This window comes from Dendrobium catenatum, unplaced genomic scaffold, assembly GCF_001605985.2.
Source record: "Dendrobium catenatum unplaced genomic scaffold, ASM160598v2 original_scaffold_62511, whole genome shotgun sequence".
In the NCBI taxonomy this organism is placed as follows: domain Eukaryota; kingdom Viridiplantae; phylum Streptophyta; class Magnoliopsida; order Asparagales; family Orchidaceae; genus Dendrobium; species Dendrobium catenatum.
In genome coordinates, this window is record NW_021380961.1 from 643163 (window position 1) to 665383 (window position 22221).

The window sequence follows — 22221 nt, forward strand, 5'->3', positions numbered from 1 at the left end:
ACACAGGTGCTCCACTGACTGATCCAAAACTAGTAGTACAACCACTACCAAAAATTGTAGTGGAGCGTGACTGCCCACTCCTCCTGGAGTCTCTAGAAACAAACCTCTTCTTTCCAGAAAAACCACTACAAGAAGCATCAACACTGAACCTCTTTCTACTAGCAGTCCACCGCTGCTAAGTTGCCATCAGATCATTCTCTATCAGACGAGCTCTCTCCATAAGCTCAGAGAAATCAGAAATATGAAATGGTATCAGGGGTTGCCTTAGACTATCTCGTAGTCCCCTCAGAAATCTGTAGCACTTCTTAGCAGAAGTACTCATTAGCTGCGGAGCATATCGGGCTAAAGCAGTAAACTCTGCTTCGTACTACATAACTGTCCTACTCCCCTAAACCAATCTCAGAAAAGTCTTATGTATTTGCTGTCTTGCAGAAGGAGGTACAAACCACGATCGAAATACCTCAGAAAATTCTTCCCAAGTAATCAGAGAGTTCAATTTACCTTGGAATTTCTCCTCCTGCTGGCCCATCCACCAGCGCTCAGCTTCACCATCTAATAGAAAAATAGCTAATGGTACCTTCCTGTCCAAAGGACCTTGTAAACCATTAAAAGTCTTCTCCAACCTTCTTATCTAATCCTCAGCTGCTCTGGGATTAACAGTGCCCTCAAACCTCAGAGGTTTTAATCTCAAAAACATCTGTAGATGTCTATCTACATCTTCAGATCTAACAGTAGAGGCTCTACTCTGAGTCTCGCTCATCATCTGAGAAACCAATGTAGCAAACTGAGAAACTGTATCAGAACCAACCATTGGGGCCGTACTATTTACAGGAGCTGCCTGACTAGTACTCTGCCCATTAGTCATATCTGGGTCTGGCAGATCCATAATTACACAGAAAATTATGCACAAAATAACACAATAAAAATCCAGACAAACCAGAACTACCCTCCCGACAGACCTATAGATTAATTCCTATAGCTCTGTCTTATAATCCATGTTCCAAAACCAGTGCTTTGATACCACTAAAGTTCTGTCACGACCCAACCCGATCGGAACGGATCCACTCGCATCGGGTCGCGACGAAAATTGAAATCTAGGATCTAGTTTTTGAAACTTGCTTCAAAACTTTCTTCTAAGTATTCAAACAAACAGTCACAGAGCTGCTATAAACTTCAAATATACAGAACAGTTCATTTATTTTTTCTTTCATCAAAATAATCATATACACTACAGTGCATGGATACAGTAAAAAAGAACAGAACATAAAAGCCATGAATGTACAAAAATCAAAAGTACAAAATCCTTAATCATAGATCAAACACAGAACTGCTAGTCCAAGACTTCCTTTCCTTTCCTAGAACCTAAAAACCATGCAGAAAATAAGGATGAGCTAACAGCTCAGCAAGACTACACTAACCAATCAAAATTTCTAGAAATTCACATCAGAAAATGCATCAAAAGCAGTTCTTCAAATAGCCGTAGAGAAATCAGATAATCGTACAAAAATCAAAATTTTAGACAGAATTCATATAATTAGACATAACAGATACTTAAATTCAAATTTGAGTGTAGAATAGATCTTATAAAACTTATAAAACTTTTAAATCATAGAACAGATCAGATCGCATAAATCAAAATTCAAATCAGATAAATCACATTTCAGATATCACATATCAGATATCCCTGACCCTGATAGAATCTCGACGGATTCTGGCCCCTTATGCCTCCCTTCCCTAACACTGACAAAATCTCACCCCTTATGTCTCCCTTTGTGCTTATAGCACCAGAACAGAACAGATATACAAATTTTTTAGAGCAGAACTTATTTTCAGGTTTCTTAGATTTCCCTGACACAGACAGAATCTCAAAGGATTCTGGCCCTTTATAACTCCCTTTTGATATCACAGCACATCAAAGCATTCAAATCAGAACATCAGATTACGTCAGAAAATCATCAGCGACATAATGGCAGTATACAAAATTTACACAGAAGTCACAAATTCAGAAATTTACTAAATTACCACAGATAATACACAACATCATTATAAGACTTTTATTGTACTTAGACAGTAAATTCAGACATCCAAATAAATTATTATTCAATCAAAACTCCGTAGAATTAAAAATACCCGGTAAAAATATTCCAGAAAATACTCAAAATGTGCACAATTATCATCTTAGAAACATACCAAAATTTACGCGGTCAAAAGTTCATCAGTGTATAATAGAATCAATTATTCGCTAACGAAAATAAAATTCGAAACAGAAAAGTCGACAAAATCCTCGTTTCTAAAAATTTAGAAAGGAGGAATGTGCCTTACCTCAAGTCGGTCAACTTTTCCAACTACCGCTACGGACGGAAATGGATAGAAGTTGCTCAAAAATCACTTTTTCTTCTTTTTTCTTCAATTTTCTCTCTCCTGGTCTTTTCTTTCTCTTCAAAAGATCTCTTTTCCATATATATCCAACCAGATTGTCCCAGACGATTGCAAATTGTCCCGGGATGATTTGCCCTCTGGACAAATTTTGTTCAGACGTGTACATTAATCGTACATGGACTAGTTGCTCTCGGGAAAAATTTCATCCAGACAAACCCCAGTTCATCCTGGGATGAACCTCTCTATCCAGAAATTCCTTTAAAACCTGTACCGATCGTCTCGGATGATCCAACTTCATCCTGGACGATCCTGGAAAGAAAACAACTTTCATAGAGGGTGCCCCTTCTACTCCTAAGATTTTCTATTGGCACAAGCCCCCTCCTAATTTCTTTAAACTGAATGTGGATTGTGTTATTTCTAAATTATCTGCTAGTTTTGGTGAAGTTATTAAGGATTGTAATGGTTGTCTTATTATTTCCTTTACGAGACCAGTTCAATATGGTAACTCCTTTACTGCTCTTATTATGGTCATTCTTTATGGTATTCAGTTATGCATCTCTCTTAACATCACTAATTAATATATTGAAGTTAATTCTGGTATTAATCTTCAACCTTTTCAAGCTATTGAAGACATGTGTTGCTCCCCGAATAACTTCTATCATGTTAGGGAAATTAAAAAGCTGCTGTTGTTTTTAAACTACTCGTTTCACAATGTTAGTAAGAAAGGTAGTTCCTGTGCTTCTTAGTTTGCTATGTGGGACTGTAGTCTTGCTATTTTATAGATGTTATTTCATCTACTATACCTGATATTCTTAGAGGTTTGCTTAACCTAGATGCATGTGGTATTCCTTATGTTAGCTCTTAATTATCTTTATTATTGGCTGCTGACTTAGAGGGATCTCCATCTCTCCTTATTTGTTAGCATGGTTTTTTTTTTTATTTTTCTGGCCTTTCTAGTTACACCTGTTGGTTATCTGAAGTGTTTTGTTTATATTTAGTTCTATCTAGTGCTTTTTTTATGTTGGTTGGACCATTTTTGATGTGGAGGTTTTATTTAATCTTACTTATATTCTCAGGTTGCCTTTTGGTGGCTATTGCTGGAGTAGTTTTTTCTATTTATCTGTAGGGTTGTTCATCTAGACTGGCTTTTATCTTCTGTTGGCTGAGTTTATGTGCAGATTTTGGAATGTGTGCTGTTTCATTAGCACTTGCCTTTCCTTTTCTCGTTTGCTGGTTAACTGCTATTAGATTTTCTTTGGTCCTTCTTGTTTAGCTACTGTCTTTAAGAATTTGGACTTCAGCAATAATTTTTTGGGATTTAATGCTGAGGGTTTGTTCCATTGTTGCTCTCCTACCTTTATTCAGTGGGGTGCTAGGGGTCATTGTGGCGCTCTACCTGGGTTTTCCATTTTTTTTGGTTGCTACTATTGGTTGGCTTAATGCCTTCAGGAGTCTATGGTTATTTATTCTGGCATTTTGACTGTCATGTGTTATGTTCTGGCCCTTTATTTCTGGGGTGTTGGGGGCATCCTTATGGTCCAGGCTGAGGTGGATTTCTCTGTTGGAGATGGTGTTAGCTAGGCTACTACCTTCAGTTTGATGCTGAGCCCTTGGTTGTTACTGTTGCTTATGTTTCTCTATCTTTGGTGTTTTGATGTGGTTATTTCCTTGGGGTTTCCGGATAAATCATGCTATTCTATTTGGGACCCGATGTGGTGTTGGAAGGGTTTGTACATGGTGGTTTTGGGTGATACTAAGGGTAAGATTGAGAGGCTTGTGGATTTTCCTTATGAAGTTTGCTTTATTAATTATACTTAGAGCACTTTAAGTCTGAATTCTAAGAATAGCTACTTGGATCAGATTTTCCTTTGGTTTCTTGGTGGCTACATGCTATTCTTTTTATGGTTATTATTTAACATTTCTTTTGCTGTGGTGTAGAATTTCTTCCTTGCAGATGAAGCTGCTTTGGGCTGTCTTCATCCTTTTTTGCAAAAAGATTGGGCCTTACTGTATTCATACTATCTTTCTTTTCTGGATGCTTTTCTATAGCATGGTTAGCATGTTATTAGGCTTGTATTTTTGATTAGTGGTGATAATTGCCTCCTAGGTTTTTCTTTTGCTTGTTTTGTAGCTCGTAAGAGCATTAGTGAGCTGATGGTCACTTTTAAAGACTATGTAACTAATTTTTTAATATTAATGTGTAGGCCCCTTTGCGGGTTTTAACTAAAAAAAAATTGTGTAGGCAAGCAAGAAATTTAACTCATAAAGAAAATCAGTTAAGAAAAGTGATCTATCCAACACTTCATTCCAGAAAACATATCTAATAGAGTAATGTAACAAAGTAATTAGTCAAAATCAATTGTTTCAAAAATTAAGTAATTTAATATATCAAGTGACATATGAATTCTTCTAAGATTTAAAGGTTTGAAAGAGAAGAAAGCTTGATTTTTGTGGATCATTTTGTGCCTCTTATCAATTGTTTGGCACACTTTACACATCTTTTAATTTTTGATACACTTTGTGTATCTTTCAATTTTTTGGCGATTATTGCGCTTCTTTTCACTTTTTCTTTTTTGTTCTCATTTTATATCTCTTATCATTTTTGAGAGCCATCTCCCTTTCGAAACCTTTAAGGACTCTTAGTTATGAGAATATCTTCCATATAATAGTGAAGAAAACTTCACTCTCTAATATAAGGAAGAATAAATCACAAATCAAAATCCTATTTATATGATAAATGCAACAGCTTGATCAAGGAAAGCTTGAAAGTGATTTAATGACTTTGTACATTATTCATATGAGATAAATTACTATAGGAAGATAAAAAAGTTCTTTATTTGAAAGTCTTATTTTTAATTTGAAAAAGATTTTTTCTTTGAAAAAAAAACTTACACGTCTGAAGGAGTTAGAGGGAGGGAAACAATCAAAAGTGTTTCTTCCTTTAATTGATTTAGGGATGTCAACCATTGATTATAAATTTTTAAAAACAAAAATAAGGCATAAAATGTCATTTCAATAGTGACCAAAAGAAAACTAAAAAGAGTAAAGAAAATATAAAATTAAAAACACAAAAATACCAACAAATAAATAGGAAAAAATAATCAAAATAAAAATAAGTGAAAGGTTAGAAACAAAAAAAAAAAAAAAAAAAAAAAATAAGAGAAAGATTATAAAACATAAAGTTTAGAGTTTAAAAATCATCAAGTTTATTCATTTATATCAATCACACCCAGTTTGGTCCTTAAGATACTGAATATGTCAAAGGCTAGTGGTTTAGTAAAGATGTCAGCCAGTTAGTTTTTCAGTTGCTACATGGTATAGCTCAATATGTCCTTTGGTAATATGATCCCTAATAAAGATGCCTTATGTGAATATGTTTGGTTCTTGAATATTGGATATGATTTTGATATACGCAGATGGCACTAGTGTTATAATATAGAATTGAAATTATGCATACAGATAATCCTAAATTCAGAATTTGTTGCTTGAACCAAAGGATTGGGTCACAGAACTTCCTAAGGCAATATACTCAACTTCAGTAGTGAAAAGTGCAATAGAGTTTTGTTTTCTACTGGACCAGAAGATTAATTACTATCATATGAATTGGCAAGTTCTAGAAGTGCTCTTTTGATCCATCCTACACTCTATAAAATCAACATCAGAATATCTAATAATTTTAAAAGAAGTGTTAGGACTAGGATACCAGATTCCTAAGTTTTTGGTCCCTATGAGATATCTAAAGATTCTCATAACTGCAGTTAGGTGGGATTCTTTAGAATCAGCTTGAAATTTAGCACAGAGACAAATACTAAACATTATATCAGGTTGGCTAGCAGTCAAGTAAAGTAGTGATCAAATTCTTACTCTGTACTTCTTTTGATCAACAGATTTTCCATTAGAATTCATATCTAATTGGACACTAGAGCTCATTGGAGTGTTTATTAGCTTGACTTTATCCATTATTTCATATTTCTTCTAGATGTCCTTAGTATATCTTGATTAATTAAGAAAGGTTGCTTCATCCATTTGCCTTATGCTAAACCCCAAAAAGTAGGATAATTCTCCCATCATACTCATATCAAACTATTTACTCATTATTTTAGACAATCAACATATAAATCTTTATTAGAAGATCCAAAAAGTATATCATTAATATAGATCTGAAAATTGAGAAAATCATCTCCGACTTTCTTTAGAAAAAGGGTGGTGTCTATTCTCCCCATAACAAACTCCCTTTCTAGTAGGAATGTGCTAAGCCTCTCATATTAAGCTCTAGGTGCCTATTTTAATCTATATGAGCCTTTTTTTAATTTATAAACATGATTTGGAAATTGGAAACTCTAAAAACTTGGGGGTTGCTCTACAAACACATCCTGTTTTATTATCCCATTCAAAAAGGCACTATTGACATCCATTTTTATGAATGGTTATGTTAACATGATTCATAAACTTATGGATTTTTCATTCAATCTGAAATGGTTAGTGGTTTATCCCTTAATAAAAACAAAAGTTATTTTATTAATTTTAAGAGAGTTCTTAATGATTGGATTTGGCCATTAAAGATTTAACTAGCTTTATGCATGGTCATTTACCCATTAATTATCTTGGGGTTCGTCTCTTTAAAGGAATAAAGATGACATTTTTTTGATGATCTTATTACCTCTATTCCAAATAAGCTTCTATCACGGGATTTTAACTTTCTGAGCTTTGGTGGTAGATTAACTCTTGGTAAAAGTGTTCTTTGCTCCTTACCTGTTTATATCTTTCAGACTGTTCTGTCAACTCAAGATGTTTGTAATAGAATGCATAAACTTATTAATAAATTTTTTTGGTATGGTAATTCTAAAAACTTCAAAATTACCTGGGCCGCTTGGGATAAATGTTGTGGCGTTTTTGGCTAAAGGGGGTTTAGGTTATAAAAGTATGAATGACTTGGCTTATGCTTTATCTTTTAAATTATGGTATAATTTTTGGGATAAAGTGAGCCTCTAGGCTAATTTTTTATTTGCTAAGTACTGTGTTGGTAAGCACCCTACTACTTGTGGTTTTAATCAAGGTGATTCTAAAATGTGGCAGAGACTTTGCAAGGTTAAATGGGCTGTTGAGCCTTTCATTTCTTAGGGGCTTGGTGAGGGAATTATTTTCTTTTTGCAAGATCGTTGGTTGGGTAAATAGTCTATTGACTCCATTATGAATTTTTCTTCTATTTCTTCTATTAAGGTTAATTCTTTCCTCACTGATATTTGTTGGGATTATGAGAAACTTTCTAATGTTATTATTGTTTTTATCATTCATCAAATTTTGAATCTTCCTATCAATACTAATTCTAATGATATTATCTTATGTGATTTTTCTAAAGATGGTGGCTTTCATTTGAAGAATGCTTGGCATGCCTTTCATTATAGGATAAATATTGAGAATATTTTCTCTATGATTTGACATACGAGTATTCCTTCTTTTGTGGCTATCTTTGTCTAGAGAATCTTGCATAAATTTATTCCCATGGATGATAATCTCATCAATAGAGGCTTTATTTTTCCTTCAAAGTGCTAATGTTATTACCATTTGGAGAATATGCATCATGTTTTTATTTCTAGCCCAATTGCTACTCAAACTTTGGTTTATTTTGATGACATATTTCAATTGAATTACTGTAATGCACATTTATCCATGATGTCTATGCTTAATGCTTGGTTCATTAAGACTAAAGGGCATATCAGAAATGTTATTCCTTCTCTCATTTAATGGTATTTATGGTTATCAAGGAATAATTCTCTTTTTAATGGTGTTTGTATGAATCATCTTAAGGTTATCCGGAATGTTAAAGATAAGATTTTAGCCCTTTTCTCTGTTAAACTGATCTCTTCTAAGAACTTTAAAAATTATGCTTTTGTGGGTTTTGCTTTAAGTCTTAATTGGGAGGAAGTTCATATTGCGAAAGTCTCTACAATTATTTACTAGATCAAACCCCCCATTAATTTTTATAAGATGAAAGTGGATGGTGTTAGCATTGATTCCACTATGGGCTGTGGTGGGGTTATCAGAGATAGTGATGGTAGTCTTATTATGGCCTTTGTTGGTCCCTTATAGAATGGTGATGTGTTCCATGCAACTTCCTTGGCAATTCTTTATGGTTTAAGGTTACGTATTTCTCTTAACTTAATTAATATTTTAATTTAGATAAATTCTAATTATAATTAACAATTCTTAAATTTTGATGATGATATGGGTTGCAATCCTGATCTTTTTTTATTAGGTGAGGGAAATCAAGAATCTGTTGATCTTCATGAATTATTCTTTCAATTATATTCGTAAAAGTGGTAATGCTTGTGCTACCTGGCTTGGTAATTGGGGTTGTGGTTTAGAGGTTTTATTTGATTTTATTGGGACCAATGTTCTGATGGCTCTAAAAGGGCTTCTTAGGCTTGATTTTATTGGTGTTCCCTATGTTAGAACTTAAGGTATTTTTTGGTTGGATTTTTCTCTGTTGCTCTACGTGGGGTTTTTGGCCTTCCTATTTTGTTTTTTTTAGATGGCTAGGTTTTTTCTCTCTCGGTTTATCGTGGTTCATTCCTGGATGCTATTGTAATTTTTTTTTTTTACTTTTTTACTTTGGATCATTGCCTGGGTTGGCATGACTTAGCTGATGTTCCTTGGTTGCCTATTTCTCTGGATGGTTGGTTTAAGTATTTGGCCTTACTTTCTTCGTGCCTAATAAGGCAGGTATTGGATTGGTTGTATTGTGTTTGTGTTGGTCTTGATTTATTGGAGTTCTACTGGTATTATGGTGGTTTTGTTATTACTGGTTGTTGTACTACTTCTCATATTTTTCTTTTTTATGGCATGGGTTGGCTTGGTTTTCCTAGTGGCTGTGGGCATTATGTTTCTCTGACTGGTTATTTTGGTGATTATTCTGTATGGGCCAGCTATAAGTGGTCTCTCACTCGGGTTGATTGGTTGCTGATTATGGATAGTGGTGGTTACCTTCTTATTGTGGTTCTATTTAGGTTTTATTGTGATCATTGGTTGGACTAGTATTCTTATGTGATTTAGTGTTTGGTTTATCTTTGCTTTAATCCTGATATATATTGTTGTTATGTCCTTTTTGCCTATCTAATTTTTTGCAGGATCTATTTGGTGCTGATGCTTGATGGATTGGTTATGAGGATGGTTGATTGGAGCCTTTTGAGGTTTTTTGGTTTGCTCCTCCTTTTTTGGGAGCTTGCGCTTGAGCACCATAGAATGTACGTAGGTCATTTTGTATTATTCTATAGTGGGGAACTCGAGCTCTTAAATTTTTCTTTCTTTTTATGCTTGTAGCTCTTTTGAGTAGTAGAGAGCTTGAGGTCCCCTTAAGAACAGTGCAACCTTTTACTTTAATCAACGTGTAGGCCCCTTTGTGGTTTTCCCTTAAAGAGAATCTTGAATTACATCTTGCCTGGAATATACTACTAACTTAACCACCATGTCACTTTAAAATTATACTGTCCAATCTTATGAAAGATGGGTAAGCTATAATTATTTATGTTTTGGAAATATAGGTTTGACATTTAGAAAAATTCTAAGTGGTCCTGAACTTATAAATGATGATTATTTTTCTAGAAACAAATGCAATTATATTTTTTATTTTTATTTTTTTAATGTAATGTATATAAATTGACTCTTATGCAATAATTGTCATGTTAACTTTGAAAAAGGCTTAGAAAATAAATTTCATCCTAAGGGGCAAGCATCCCTTGAGATAGAATTGCACCCTCATAGGTCGGGTGGTCTACTTCTATGGAAAAGTAGGGAGGTGCCTAATAAGGAGAAAAAGATAGATATACTTTTATGCAACCATAAATAAGCTCTAGTTTACTTTCTAGTTTGACTATCTTTCTTTGTCATCTTAGAAGCTTTAGTTGGTTATGAGCAGAAAAAAGTTTTTATTTCCTAAGAGCCAAAAAAATATTCAAGCACAAATACATGCAAGAAAAAAACCTATAAGAATACATGCAATTTCTAATGTGAAATTAATGTAAATAAAAATTTAATAAAACCATAAAGTAAAGTATAATATCCAAAGTACATGTGGCAAGTGACACTAAATTTAACCCAAGGTCTTCTGAAAAGTAAAGGTGATCAGGCCCTACCACCAATAACTTGCATTATACTCCTATGAAAGGATGTAAATCTTTTTAAATGAGGCATTTTTACCTTCATATCTTCTTTCCTTGCTTGGTTATTTTCTTCAGGCTCCTTATTGTTCACATTCTTGTCTTGAAACCTCTTATATGTTCATTTAATAGGGTTTCCAAATAAAAAGAATTATTCTCCATTAGAGGAGATTCTTTGCTTTTTGGCTCCCTAATCTTTTATGGAAATGTCTCATTTTGTAGAATTTCATAAATTTCTTTAATGAATTGCATTTTAAAACGAAAGTCTATATAATATTTGTAGGTTAGTAAAGCTATTTATAAAATAATGTTAAATTACATCAAATCATAAACATTTACTTATTTTTGAGCGACCTGTAAGTTGGCCATGTTTTAATAATTAAGGGGGTTAAGCAATGAAAGAAATTGCATAAAATTTAATTAGTTTAAGCTTAATTATGACATTTAGCCTCCTTATAAAAAATTTTGATTATCAATAAACTTTAAGATCACTCCTAACTTAGAGAAATCTAAATTTCCATCACAGATCAAGACAGAAGCATCAAAATATAAGAATTACAAAATGTAACAAACCATAACAACCAATATTCATTCACATGTCAATCATTTCCACATCGTAGAGAAACATATGAAAGAATAATGGCCTAACCTAAAACTAGAGTAGGATGCCTTAACAAGTAATTTATAATGTATGTAATGGGCTGTGTTTGGAAATGTCATAGGCTTATTTATTATTTCAAGTTATCTACCATTTTATTTTTTGATTTATTTTAGATAAAATATGTTTAATTTGAATTCATGTTTTAACATTTTAATGTTTTAAAATTTATTTTAAAGTGGATTTTAAATGTTAAAGTTGATTAATATTGGGTTATCTAAAGTCCTTACTTTAACTAGCCATTTTTAACCTTTAAGCTTTATTATTCCAATACATGTATGTCCTCCAAATGGCATCCAACATATGGAATAAAAGATTTAATATCTAAATATTTTATTACTAGTTTATTAATGGTTATTTAAATTGAATAGCAATTATCTCTATTAAACCAGGGTTATGAGATTTTTTTTACCCTCATTGGAGCTACCTAACAGCCTCGTGAGCTCGGGTTACCCAAAAATTAACTTTATTCATGCTTAATTTTTTTGTTTAAATTTTTTTATTGAATTTGATTCATTGATTTCAATGTTTTCAAAATTTTCTAGATTTTATTGAATTTACGAGTTATTTAATTATTTCTTTAAATATGTTTGACTTAAAGTTTGAATTTTTGATTTAAAATAAATTCTAGAAGTTTTATATTTTTCATAAATAATAGATTTAATTTGTTATTCAATTCTTTTGAGTTTGTATTAATTGGATTTTTTTGGAATTAGTTAAGATTTTGCAAGTTCTTCTAATTAAATTAATTAATTAATTGATTAAACAAAAGTTTTTTTTTTAAAGCAACAGCTTAAGTCAAAACCTCTTAAAATCTTCTCTAAATGTTAATAATGATACTTATGGATGATTACAAGTATTTTGCATCATTATGAATTTAATTTTTTTTAATTATTTAATTTAAGTAATTATTGATTTTTTATTTTTAATTACTTTTTTTATTTTTCAAGAATCAGAAAAAGAAGATTTTGAATTTCAAAACTGTGAAAGAGCTGCAGTATTTGGGAGTAAAATTACTGCTGAGAAGACCGGTCAGATCTGATTTTCAATTTCTTATTGATAGAATTTTGCAAAAGCTGAACACTTGGGGAGGTAAATGTCTTTCTTTGGCAGGAAAGTTTGTGCTTGCCAAAACGTCTCTCTTAACTCTCCCAAATTTTGTCTCGACCCATAATTTGGTTCCTAGAAAGGTGTTGCTAGAAGTGGATAAATGTTGTAGGAATTTCATTTGGCATAAGAGAAATGGTATGAAGGGTATGCATTATATAGCCTGGAATACTCTTTACAAGCCAAAAACTGACGGGGGGCTGAATTTTCAGTCGGCAGCTTGTAGAGCAGGTCCACTTAAAGCAAGGCTATCATAGAGGTTTATTCATAATCATGACTCTTTGATGTCTCGGGTTATTACTGCTAAGTATGGTGACAACTTTTGGAAATCTAATGGCAGGATTGGCACTTCAATTGCTTGGAAAATATTAAATGAAGGTGCTAGATACTTGAAACCTTTATTAAGGTGGAGAGTGGATAATGGGAAGAAAATAGATGTTCTTAATGATGTATGGTTGCTAGACAAATGTCTCAATGAGTGGCCAATCAATGCTGACTGCTTGGGGTTGGAAGGACTTAAGCTCAACCACTTCATTGATCCGAATGGTTCCTGAAAGATAGAAGACTTACTCTGATTCTTTAATCAGAATTTGATAATTGTTATTTTATAGATACAGATTGATAGAGAAGCACCTGAGGACTACTTGGAGGAGATTTGTCAATTATCTGGCAAATCAATTACTACCCGTGCATATGAAGTTTGCAGCACCAGGCACAAGAGTGAAGTGGACATGGGATTTACAACCTGGTTAAAGAATTTGAAACTTATATCTCGGGTTGAGCTATTTTTGTGGAGGTTGAGTAAATTTGTAATTCCAATGAATGAATTCTTGAAATATAGGAAGCTTACAAATGTTGATTTATGTGCTAGAGGTTGCAAAGAAGTAGAAAATCTGTCACATATTGCTGTTACTTATAGACATCTGCAGGATATTCTGAGCAAAATCTAGAACTGGGGAATTTATGTTCCAGTTTTTGATTCTCTGGACGATTGTCTAAGTGAGTTGAGGAGGCTTTCTACTTTTGCACCTAATGTAGTCAGTCTTTATTGCAACTCGTGTATCTTAACTGGAAAAACATGAAAGAAGTGGCTCATGGTAAAACTGCAAATTTTGTTTCAGTAACTGCAGCAGGTGTTATGTCCAGAACTTTCTTAATTTCTAATCCACTCATTGCTAGCTGGGGTGCTAATCTCCCTAGAGGGTTTAAAAATGCTTGGCACCCTCCACCGCCGGGATGGATTAAGATTAATGTTGATGCGGCTCTCCTAACATCGTATAATACTGGTATTGGAGGATGCTTTAGAGATGATAAAGGGAAATTGCTGATTGCTTTTAGTGAAAAAAGAATGCATTGGGATATAGCTAATATTGAGCTTGATGCTGTGATGACAATTAGAAAATTCATTCAACCGTGGATGCTGGAGTGCAAAGGACTCATTCTTGAAGGTGATAACCTCAATTTTATCAAGTTCATTCAAAATTCTTTAAATAAGGCTAAGTGGCAAAGCTACAACCGGATAGAGGAGAATCTTCTATTCTTGGCCGATTTCAATAAGGTAATTTTCAATCATGTTCATAGAAATTGTAATAGAGTAGCTGATATGTGCACTACTTTGGCTTTAGATAACAATTTTTGTTATAATAGTTCTTCTTCTACTTGCATTCCTCCTTCTCTTACTTCTTTTGAAGAAGGAATGTGAACCTTTGCTTTAGTTTGTAACTAGTTTCCTTTTCTTTTAATGCTATTGCAATTTTCAAAAAAAAAAAAGGCTTTTATTTTTCTTCTATTTAAATTTAATTTTGAGTAGCCTAAGCTTTAAAATACTTTTTTATGATTTATTTTATACTAATTATGAATTAAAAAAAATATTGGTCAATTATGTGAAGTGGCTTTAGGTGTTCTAATTGGAAGAATAAATAATTTTTAAATTATTTAAATTTTAAGCCTTTGGATCACTAGAATCTTGGAGCCCTCCTTAGTTTTCTATTAAAATTTTATTGTAAATGTGATTATACATTTGGAAATTTCTTTTTATTTAGAGTTCCAAATAGGCCTTACTGTCCTTTCATCACATTTCACATCATTAGGGTGTATTGCCATTCAAACTCAAGGTTTCATAGAGAACTGGCTATGGTATTTGCTAAGTGACTTATTGAACTACATACGTATGCTAAGTAAGCTGAGTGGTCAAATACATCATCATGTTAATTAGTGTAGTGATATTAAAAGTTGGGACAACAATACGTAGATGACTAGCAAAGCAAGGTCCTCATTGAATAGTTGTAGCTTCCTTAGTAGCTCTAGGGTCATTTTTATCCTTAGCACCATTTTGAATAAATAAATACCATAAATTAAAATTTAATAAAATAAATTGATAATTACATAATATAATATAATAGACATAATAATAAATATTAAAATAACATAAAATGGTCTATCCCATTACCCCATCTTAAACAAAATGAGACATATTTAATATAAAATATACATGTTTTGATTATACTCTATAACACTATAAGTTTTGAAGGCAATTAAAGTAACTTGACAACATAATAAAAGGATAATAAGGCCTATTTTGTACTAAAATAGAGAATTGCATATATAAGTACAATAAATCGAACATGTTAGAGCAAAAAATGGAAGATAAATAAAAATTTTATTTCATTATCATAGATATATATAACAATATATTACAAAAATAGAAATACATCAAACAATAAAGATATAATAGAAATAACTATAGAAATGAAACTAGCATGGATGCTTTAAATTTTTTCATGTTATTATATGATTGGATTGATCTTGTGTCTTAAGAGGGTAAACCTTGTCAAAATAATTTATGTTATAGTAGTTATAAATTTTTATTAACACTAAATTGGATGTCCTTAATTGCCACATGTCATAGTGAGTACAACATGAATTATTTATTTGCTTCTAAAATTGATGAATCTTATGCTTCTTCTTCTGTGAATCTCTATGTACCTAATTATTTATAATCTTTATTTCCTAGTAATTTTCCATTTACATGCATTTATTTCTAGTTTTCCATATATATCTTGGTCCACAAATTTTTTAAATGTATTGCAGAATATTGCAAGTTTTCTAGTCTTCATGTTATCCAATGGATGGATTAAATTTGATGATTCTAGCAAACTATTTCAAATTATTTTGGTTCCTTATTCCACCATCATCAAGTCATTCATTAGTTTTACATTGTCCACTATGGGGAAATACTTCCTAAAAAGTGGTCATTTAAACACTACAAAAAAACTAGCTATACCAACAAAATTATATCTGCCAGTAGTAGCATCTATGTAAACGACGAATATTCCACTGGTCACTTACCGTTGAGTTCTTTTGTAGATAAACCAAGGACACATTTTTGGTGGAAAACCAGCCGGAAATACCATCGATATTTCTAAAGCCAATGGTAATTTCTGGTAGAAAATAAGCCATAAATTTTTGGCAGAGCTTTCGGTGGAAAACCCACCAGCTCACTTAAACATGACTAAATTTTTCCAGCAACATTTTTGCCAGAAGCATTTTTGATGGAAATTCTCCTAGCATTACTACTAGAAAAGGCCCTATTTTCCTCCTAATATTGTTTGAAATCTTCTTCCTACTCATTTCAGTAACATTCCTACTCAGCTTTTCTCCCATTATCATGAATTACCTCTGACTTCCATTGCCTTCTTGAACACCGCTCCATCACCATCTTTCACCACCTTAGTCGCTAAAACCATAAGTTATTCTACCGTTAGACCATTTATTTTTTTCTCTGGACATGGATGTTGTCGATAGACACTTACAAGAGATTGTACCATGGTGTATTCATTTTATTTATGATATTCTTCTTGTTGATAAGACTAGAGAGGGAGTTTATGGTTAACTAGATGTGGATACTATTAGTAGAATTCAAAATGGTTAAAGTGTAGGGATGCATTGTACTTATTGTGTGAAATAAAATTCCCCTAAAACTTAGGGTAAAATTCTATAAGATGTGGTGAGACTTGCAATGGTTTATGGTGAAAAATGTTGGTCAATAAAAGAGAAGCATAACATTAAGTTAAGTGTTTGTCAATTTGAATTCAATCTATTTTCCTTCAATAAATTTCACTCCAATCTACAATATCTTCATAATATATGTAGACATAATTCTTCATATTATGGATATTAAAAATCAAAGAAGTTGTATGTATGACTAATTTGTGCAAGAATTGAAATCATTATCAGATGAGTTCATTAATGAGGTGAATCTATTCATCCAGATAGCTTATCAACTTCCTAGTTTTATCTCAGATGGAATGTTTTGTTGGTCATGTTCTTAACATTAAAATCAAGTGCACCTCATAGAATATGACATAATTATTAATCTATATCGTAGCAGTTTCTCGACATAATATTGGTAATGGACTAGTTATGGTGAGTATGAGCCATATTTTCATTCTCGACATGTCCCATCTACTAGTTTTAATATAGATGAGGAAGAAAATATCAAACCTTTTGAGGATAGTTTATGATGCAATTGGGGCACAATTTGAACAATATATAGAAGAGTCATCAAGTAAGGAGACATAAAACTTTTATGATTTATTGCATGCTAACCATCAAACATTTTGGAAGGGTTGCACCACTTACTCAGAGTTATCTGTTGCTATAAAGATGTTAAAAATCAAGACATAATATAATATCCTCCGTAAATGTTTTAATCAATTTGTTGGGCTGCTTAAGGAAACTAACAAGACATATAACATAATTCCTATAGATGTATATCAAAATATAAAGTTTGTTTCCATACTTGATTTGACTTATACAAAAAGAAATTATTGCGTCAATGAATGCATTTTATACTATAAAGATCATTTATCAGAGATTGCATGCCATCATTATAGTACATCAAGATTTAAATAAAGTATGGGATAAAAAGAAAGATGATGGATGTACCGATTAGTCAGTTTTTTTACTTACCCATAATTTTAATACTATAATGATAATATACATTCATGAGATCTTCTGCACATATGAGATGACATAATAAACACATCTCACAAGGTGTTATTACACATCTGTAAGAAGTAGAGGCCTAAAATTACTTTCTTCATACACATCCTACCTTTACCACAAAATTAAGAAATGTAAGATTAGGTTTATGTGAAGATGGTTTTACTCCATTTAGTTAGTCTGCTTAACCTTACTAATGCTAGCTTGGGATACTCACCCTTTATAATATTCCTCTAGAATGTGTATGACTGCACCTTACATGTTTTTGACACTACTTATTTTAGGGCCACATAATCGAAAAGCAAAGATTGATATATTCTTGCAACATTTAATCAATGATTTAAATTTATTATGGAATGAAGGAGTAAGTACATATGATATCTCCACAAAATAACTTTATAATGAGGGTAATATTACTTTAGATAATTGGTTACTTTCCTACATACGATATGCTTTCATGTTGGAATAATTCCAACAAGTTACTGTGAGAAAATTTTCCTGAGGATACTCTATTGTTCTCACGTGATTTTGCTTTATTTGTATTTTAATATTTTCTTTCGATTAAATCCACATAGTCGAATATTATACCACCCCGAGGAGCAGACTAATATCATTCTATTGATTTTAGGGAAAGAAAACTATAATTCATTCTTCTAATAAGGTGTAGCATAGGGAATATAAAAATCATCCCAAAGAATGATTCACATATTATCCCATCGACCCGATTAGACTAATGAATTATGAATTTATTTCCATTATCAAATATAGAAGATATTTGACCTGCCTGTGAGAGCAGATCAATTATCTACCTATCCTTTGATTATGGAAATAAATTTTAAAAATATAGATAAAGCAATGTCTATGTTTCATAGATCTTTCCCCTACCTTATAAAGGAAACTAAGATAGGGTTTAGATTATTATGGGATCTAGACACCCTATAGGGGCAAGCCCCTATAGTTAGTTACATCTCCTAAGAGAATACTCTTGATTTAAATGAAGGCTAATTAATTTCAAAATTATATACAAATTTAACTAAATATTTGGGCTAATCTAAACTTTCATGCTCAGGCTTTAGATTATAATTTTTTAACATTTGATTTGAAAGATTTAGAGTTGATTTAGAAGAAATGTGCAAAGAGAGGGTGTATACATTATGGACTTACCACCTGCCTAGAGTGGGCTGCCAGCTAACAATCCTAATCACAACAAATCACCGATGAATGCAAGATTTAAGGTAGCTCTATCCTAGCAATCAAGGAATGATTAAAGAATTTAACCCAAATGCAGGATAATTTGCTTAAAAAAAACTGAAAATCTACACAAATGCTGATGATGTATGAAATAATGCATATATAAAAGAGAGCTGATTTTATTAATATAGAATTTATAGATTACGTCCCAGGGTCTGCAGTAAAGTAAAGGTGTTCAGGTCCCACTAACAACAAACCTGGGTTCTCAGCCTATAAGAGAATAGAATTAAATACAACTGCTTATGGTCTTCAAGCTCCAAGTCTTCTACGAAATTCCAAAAAGGAACATCCTCCTGGGGGAGGATATTACTTTTTGGAGCCCCATTTGTATACGTAAAAGCAATTGTTTTTAATTCTTTTACAAACTCCAGACACTTTACAGACTCAATCTATATACAACAGATCTAAGAAAATAAAGATTTACATTTTTCTTTACAAGTACATCAATTCCTAGGAGCATTCTACTTTGCAGGTAAATAAAAGCAGGAAAATAAAGTACTTATATAATTATGCATGCTATAAGTGCATTGTGAACAGTTATATATGCAGGAAAGTTAAGACAGAAAAGTAAAGTACACGACCCTCACTTTATTCACTCCGCTCTCTGGTGCACTGACAGAAAAATAAATATGCATGCTATGAATTGCAGAAAAGTAAGCAAACACACATGGGTGCCCTCTAGGCAAGACACCCACAAACAAACCACAACAAACCACCGACCTAGCCTAGGCTAAAGTTGGTAGTCCTAGCAAGCATCTAAGTGTGTGAAAGAGGTCGTGTGGCTTGGATACGTCCTATAAGAATTATTGTTTGAATTGCGTGTATTATTAGAGTTTATTTATTAAAGAACAAATGTGAATTTAATTGAAGTTTAGGTAATGTGTATTTGACTTTTAAAATTATTTCACTTTTAGATGTTAGAGTTATTTGATTTAGTTTTAAAGAACTTATAGATTGATAACTCCCTAAGTGCAGGAAGTTATCAATTTATAACTCCTAGGACTTTCAAAATGAATACCCGTCTTATATGGAAGATAGGTATTCATTTTAGAGTCCTCAAGATTTTTTTAGAGAGAGAGAAAGGGACCTTATAAATGCAATACCACGTGTCCTCCCGAAGGAATCTAGCACGTTGTATAAGGTAGGTATATTGTTATATTTATTTGAAGATCTCCAAATCCAAATGTATTGGTGCCTTCCTAAAAGGAGTCGTGCATAATATATAGGAGATCTTTTTGTTATTTATGTGTTTGAAAGCCTCTTTAAATCAAAAATGCCTAAAACACTCAAACAGGAATCAAGCTTTAGGCATAGAAGCCTTAATTCGTTTAATCTAAATTAATAATCAAATTTGATTGATTATTTTAATCAATCAAATTATCAAATTAACTTAGTTAAAAAATCAAAATTTAATTTATAAGAATTTATTATAATATTTAGAATTTTAAGAACTTATCGAGTTTACATGAATTTAATTAAGAATAAATGATTTATTAATCGAATATAAATTAGAAAATTCATTCATAAATTTATTTAAATTTCATATTAAACGTTGGATTTTTATTTGTTTAAAATAAATTTAATGAATTTAGGATTTATTGTTATTAATTAATTATTAATAGAAAAAGGGTTATTTATGGATTATTACATGAATCATACTTCAAATTTATTTAGAAATTCCTTATTTAATTCAATATTGATTCTTTATTTTTTTTATTATAGTTTTATCTTGATTTTTTGTGTAATTTTAGAATTTAATTTAGTATTTTTAATGAATTGTAAAGAAATTATTTAATTAATGAATTAATTAATGTTTTTATTTAGAAAATGATTTAAAATAAAATTAACATTTCTTTGGGTTTGTTATTAAAAATGGTTGATCTTAAATTTTAATTATTATATTTGAATTATGATGAAATTCTTAAGGTATTTATTTAATTAAAGTTTGATTAAGGGGATTTAGAGAAACTGATTACGAGTTGAATTGGATTATTCAAATTTGATTTTATTGATTATTTATTTAGTTTATGGTTTATCTAGAATAATTTAAATTTAAGAATTTTATTTAGACTATCATTTGTGAATTTTACTTTAGAAGTTAGCTTAAGGTGATAAGATTAATTAAATGTTTAAGTTATTGTATAGTAAGTTTAAACTTATTTTTATTTTAAATGGATTGTAGAATTGATTAAGGAGTGGATTGAATATTAAAAATAAAGTGTATCGTTAACGGTTTGTATCATTTTGCATTTGATTTATTTCGAATTTATCAAAAGAAAAACAAGACCTATAAAAGTGATTATGCTAATATCCTACTAGTTATATAGATGATTTAACTGTCAAATCAATGTTGTATTAGATCAAGGGTTTATGACCACTAGTTTTTTTTTGTATGTTGAATGTATCTATGCCAAAAGGATGTGTGTCAGTTCTTCCCAAATGTTGATGTATAGTTAGCTAAGACACATCGCATTAATTATTTGGCTCTTACGTGTCACTAGGTTCGACAGGTTTGATAGCATGTCTTGGAACTAACCCTATAGAAGAAAGCATTTAAATCAAAATACAATCAAATCAAGTCTTGAAATATCTCAGGAGGTAACCTGACTCACAGTGGTGTGTGACACCCTAGCATGTAAATCAACTTAAAGATTAATTAAGCAAATGGATTAATCAATGAATAATTACGCAATAGTATATGTTATCCAATGATTAAATCATTATTCCCCAAAAAAATTTCTATTCAAACAAGTCTAATTTATGTTACAGATTCAAAGGGATCTCTCAAGCTTTCAAGATTTTAGATCATACTATTTTAAAATAGACTTATAAATATATATAAATATATATATAAGCCTAGTATATAAATATATCTTTTAAAATTAAAATAGTTAAAAGGTATTATTAAGCTAAATTTTAAGGTGTTGAGAGATCCTCTGGATATTTCAAGTTATTTCAAATATAATTAATTTTAAAAAATAATTAAATAGTATTATTAAATAATAATAAATATTAAGATATTTAAATAATGCAAATTATTAAAGTAAACTAAAATTTATAATTTGAAAATTAATTTTAAATTAAGGCAATGATTTGAGAATTCTAGAAAGTTTATACTTTAATTTATATTCTAAGTTAATTTAAATGGAATTCTTTGAATTTTTAAGTTTAGTTAATTAATGTTTTACCATTAATTTAAAATTACAATTAGTAATTAAACATATATTAATCAGTTATAAATTAAGTCTAAGTATTTTTAATTCTTAAAATATATAATAATTTAACAAATTTTGTTATTATGTTATATAATATTAAGATATAAATTATATATGCCTTATATTAAGTATAACTTTTTAAAATGTAAGGTGATTAAAAAATAAATATTTAATCTCAAAATGGTATTTAAATATGATGCACTAAAATTTTTTAAATATTTTAATAATTTAAAAATAAATATTTGAATATCTCCAAACTTGTAATTATCTTTTAATAAATACTAATTTTAAAATTTTTTTTATTTAATATTTAAATAATTTAAAATAAAAGTAATATTTTAAATTAATATTAATTTTAAATTATAGTAATTAATCTTATGATAATTTTATTACATAAAATATTTCTTTTTGAATTAAAATTGATTATTATTATTATTATTATTTTATTTTT